Consider the following 5,133-nt stretch of genomic DNA (forward strand, 5'->3'; position numbering starts at 1 on the left):
TTTCATACCTCGGATAATTGGATGTGCTCATATGGAGAAGTTTCGGAGGATGCAGTAACTGTAGCATGGTAGGGAGAGATCTGGATCGTTTCGCTAGTTCGGAGTGGATAGTGGGTTGGATGGAGTGGTCAAATTCCTACCTGGCGAGCTCGGGTTCCCCAGTAGAAGTTTTGGAATGGTAGTAAAGGATCGGGATCTCTTTTGAGTGTGAAGCCGCAAGGGTTAAGCAGGATCGAAGTGGGGGAGAACCCTCCGGGTATATTTGGATAAGAGTCTCGTAGACTCAGAATGAGTGCGCGGCCTCTAAGAAGAAATGGTAGTAGCTCAGTGATGGATGGATTGAGAAGTTCAGAATTAGGAGTTCGAGAATTTTTCCCAGCAGTTAGTTCATGTAATCGAGATGGTTAGAAGTTGGTTGGGAATCCAAGATTAAGGGTCACCTGTCGGACGCATGAGAGTCGGAATGAAGACCCTGAGAACGGGTAGCAGGAGATGTTTTAGCATTGGTAGCCAGTGTCTGAGGCAGCATGCAGATTGCGTAGATTCAGGAGTTGGGAGGTTGGAAACTTCCCAACAATAGCTTCTTGTATTCAGATTAGTAGACAGTTGGGTTGGGAACCAAGCCGGAGAATTCCTCGACGAAGCACTAAGTATATCAAGGATAAAAGATGTCGAGGATGATGCAGAATTCAAAGACTGAGGGCTGGTTTGAGAAATCGGGATGAAGAATCACTAGCAGTCAGATGGTAGTAGTAGTGTCGTAAGCCTACGGGGGTAGCCGTAGCATTCACTAGCAGTCAGATGGTAGTAGTAGTGTTGTAAGCCTGCGGGGGTATCCGTAGCATTCACTAGCAGTCAGATGGTAGTAGTAGTGTTGTAAGCCTACGGGGGTAGCCGTAGCATTCACTAGCAGTCAGATAGTAGTGGAGTGTTGTAAGCCTGCGGGGGTAGCCGTAGCGTTCATTAGCAGCCAGATAGTATTTGAGACTTGTGAATTCGAGGGTGTAGCCGTGGCTTTTATCAGATTGGTAGCAGCATGAGCGCGTGGCTAAACGCGGGAATGTAGTAATTCCCACCCGTTCGGGTGCAGCGGTAGGAATATGGGAATCCACGGATTAGATTTGGATTTCCCAAATGGTTCAGTTATGGCTAAGTCAGCGAATCTTGGCTATAGATCGTCACATCAGTTATGAGATCAGAGTAGCAGTGGACCGTTGAGGTTCGGGTATGTTAAGGGCTACCGTCAGTCTGGGAGCCATCATGTTGTTAGTCATAGAATGGATGATGTCAGGATGTGAAGTATGGACCCGATCGGTTTGGATCGGAAGGTTGTTAAAGCCTCAGTGACAGGATAATTAGTGGAAACTAGTCCTTGAGGGAGATTTCATTCAGAAGTCGTGGAAGCGACTAAGGGAGGAGTCCCTTGACTCCACAGTTGGACTTGAGTTTAGTGTTTCAGGCAGCTCAGTGTTTCAGCCAGTTTAATGTTTCGGCCAACTCAGTGTCTCAGGCAGCTCAGTGATTCAACCAGATCAGCGTTTCAGGCAGTTTAATGTTTCAGGCAGGTTCGGTATTGCAGACAATTCAGTGTTTGAAAGGTTTCGGAGTTTGGGTCAGTATTGTATTTGAGTTGGAATACTAGTGTTGACGGTATAGTTGGTTGATGTGGAAATGACAAGTCTCTCTCAGCAGGATCAGTTGAGCCTTCGGCCGAGTATAAGTGACATGTAAAGATAGCTAGGCAAGTAGCTTTTCTTCGGGATGAAAGACTCGAGTTAGTAGGAGTTGAGTAATCAGATGGGATATAAGCAAGCTATTCCCAGCAACATCGTTTCAGTATGAGCGGAAGAATGGATAGAACAGTTAGATAGTCGAAGTATTTTCAGGAGTCGCTGGAAGCGACTAGGAGATTGTGAAGGGGTGTAGTAACCGGTAGGGTTCGGTAACCCAAATATGGAGACGTCAGTAAGGACCGGTGGTGCTCGGCACCAAGTTATGTCAGATAGGGGCGTCGGTGGTTGTTGGCAGTATTGACCCGTACTGGAATTGGCGGGGGTGATGGAGTTGGTGAAGTATAGGACCTTCACAGTTACAGAGAAATAGTTGGTTATAGAACCTTGCCTTGGGAAGGCAAGGGATTTGCGCAAGGACAGGAAGGGGTGAACCCCTATAGGTTCAGTTCAGCACTCGGTGAGTACCAGAAGGATTGCCAGTTGAGTAAGTTGGGTCTCCAGGATGTTCAGGGTCAGGGTTGACCCGAGGTGTTGTCTGCAGGGATTAAGGTTAGTCGGAAGGATCGAGCAAAAGCCAGCAAGGGTAGGCAGCTGGTGTTGGAATAGTTGGTTGAGTTTAGAGGCAGCTCGCAGGCAGTGGGCCATAGCAGACTTCGAGGACGAAGTTTAGTTTAAGTGGGGGAGAGTTGTAACACCCAAAGTTTCGAAGACCAAGAAAGGAAAGAAAACCCTAAGTTTAGGGGTCGACTCGGCGAGTCTAAGGAGGAACTCGGCGAGTCCGAGCGGGATCCGGGTCGGGGAGTAAGTGACCGACTCGGCGAGCCGACCAGGGGGACTCGGCGAGTCTGGTCTGTGCGTGGAAAACCCTAAATTCGGGACTTGGGGCCTATATAAATGTCTTAATCTTCTTCCCAGGGTTCCTTACTGCCTCTTTAGCCCTGGATATCAAACCCTAGCCGTCATATCTCCTAGTTGGGCCTTGGAAGGTGCTTTAAAGCTTGGAAAAAGGAAGAAGGAACTTGGAGGAGCAAGAAGGAGCTATAGATCTGGGATTGTGAGTTCATTTTGAGCACTTGGAGGTAATAAACTAGTTCCTGGACCCTTTTTGCACCTAGATCTATGTGTGGTTGTTGGGGGTCTTTTGCCATAATGTTATTATTTTGGGTTAGAAGCCGGATCTGGAGTTGCTACTTCAGATTCAAGTGTTTTAGGGCCTGGAGAAGCATAAAGTATCAGTCATTGTGTTGATTTTGAAGTCCCTTGGCCTTACACCCTAGTTAATGGCGTATCTTGCCTAGATCTCCTTCTATACACGTAAAGTTTGCAACTTTACGTAAGGAATATACCTTAAAAGAGTGGATCTACAGTTTGGAGTCAATGCATGACTCAAAGGTCCTCTGCATGTATGTAGAACCGACTGGACTCGGCGAGTCCTTCGAGTGGACTCGGCGAGTAGCTTGAAGATGAGGAGGAACTCGACGAGTAGGATGAACAACTCGTCGAGTCGGATGAAGTTAGGCATGGACTCGGCGAGTTGGATGAGCAACTCGGCGAGTTGGTTGAAGATTGTCTAGGACTCGGCGAGTCATGGACTGACTCGGCGAGTCGGGTCGCGAATAAGAAAGACCCTGAGTTTATGAACTCGGCGAGTCTTTAGGAAGACTCGGAGAGTAGGGTTGACCTGGAAGGTTGACTTTGACCAGAGTTGACTTAGTTGACTGTCAGACTAAGTGTTATATGTATATTGATAGCTCGGAGAGCTGGAGGAGCAGCGGATTAGGGGATTGTCGAGTAGCAGCCAGAGATTTATCAGTAGGGTTCAGCAGTCTCAGGTGAGTTTCCTTCCAGTAGGGACGGGTCTAAGGCCACAATGCCGGCCCGTCCAGTTAGCAGTAGTTTCCGATGCAGTAGTTAGCATGTTTGATGCCTTCGTGGCTCAGACAGGATTTATGTGCTATGTTTTATGTGTTATGTGTTATGTGTTCCGGGCTACGGCCCGATGTAGTATGCAGTATATGTGTTCATGCTAGTTGATATGTTATGATATGCTGTGTTCACCCAGTTAGCCCGGACTTCGGTCCGATGCAGGGGGCAAGGCCCCAGTTAGTCCGGACTTCGGTCCGATGCAGGGGACAAGGTCCCAGTCAGTCTCCGGACTTCGGTCCGATGCAGGGGGCAAGGCCCCAGTTAGTCCGGACTTCGGTCCGATGCAGGGGACAAGGTCCCAGTCAGTCTCCGGACTTCGGTCCGATGCAGGGGGCAAGGCCCCAGTTAGTCCGGACATTGGTCCGATGCAGTGGGCAAGGCCCAGTATGTGCTTTATATGTTTTTGTATGGTATGTGTTAGATTGGGGGAGCTCACTAAGCTTCGTGCTTACGGTTTTCAGTTTTGGTTTCAGGTACCCGGTTTTCAAAAGAGGAGCTCGGGGAGATTGCAGTGCACACACCGTAGTCAGTTAGCCTGGGAATGATCGACTATGATAATGATATTATGTTTTGAATTAATACTCGAGAATTTATGTTATGAATTATGATACAGTTTTTATAAATATGATTCTAGTAATGCTTTTAAAGAAATTTTTGGTCGTAATTTTTGGGTCGTTACAAGTTTAAGGTGGGTTGCACCTGATCCTACATCGGCTTGGAAGGAGAACAAAACATCTCCTTATAAGGGGTGTGGATACCTTCCTTGTCACAACGTGTTTTAAAGCCGTGAGGGCAGCAGATCCCATAAGAACTCTGCAGTTAAGCGTGCTTGGGCGGGAGTAGTACCGGGATGGGTGACCCCCTGGGAAGTCCTCGTGCCGAGTGGCCCAAAGCGGACGATATTGTGATACGTGCCAGAGGGGGGTGTTACAAATGGTATCAGAGCTAGGGCACGGGTCGATGTGTTCGACAGGGACGTCGAACCCTATAATGGGGGGTGAAGGTGGGTTGCACCTGATCCTACATCGGCTTGGAAGGAGAACAAAACATCTCCTTATAAGGGGTGTGGATACCTTCCTTGTCACAACGCGTTTTAAAGCCGTGAGGGCAGCAGATCCCATAAGAACTCTGCAGTTAAGCGTGCTTTGGCGGGAGTAGTACCGGGATGGGTGACCCCCTGGGAAGTCCTCGTGCCGAGTGGCCCAAAGCGGACAATATTGTGATACGTGCCAGAGGGGGGTGTTACATTGAGCATACCAAACAAGATCCTATGTGTGCATGCAACCCTAATTTCTTGATCTATGTTTTCTCTAATTGAACATACAACTTTGAACATCAAATAAGAACCGTAGGGATACCTAGGTATTTTCAAAAATATTAAAGAAAAGGTTTAGTGTTATAGAAAATAACTAAAATTCTTCTTTGAAGACTCTTGGAAGCAAGCACCATATATATATATATATATATATATATA

General features: G+C 47.6%; 1 pseudogene; it reads left to right on the forward strand.

The window, feature by feature from the left end:
- The first annotated feature begins 4,743 nt into the window (after positions 1-4,743).
- LOC145007625 (5S ribosomal RNA) lies at positions 4,744-4,861 on the forward strand (annotated as a pseudogene).
- The last annotated feature ends 272 nt before the right edge of the window (positions 4,862-5,133 follow it).

The sequence above is a fragment of the Lactuca saligna genome, chromosome 7 (genome assembly GCF_052625555.1).
Source record: "Lactuca saligna cultivar CGN05327 chromosome 7, ASM5262555v1, whole genome shotgun sequence".
NCBI classification, from domain to species: Eukaryota; Viridiplantae; Streptophyta; class Magnoliopsida; order Asterales; family Asteraceae; genus Lactuca; species Lactuca saligna.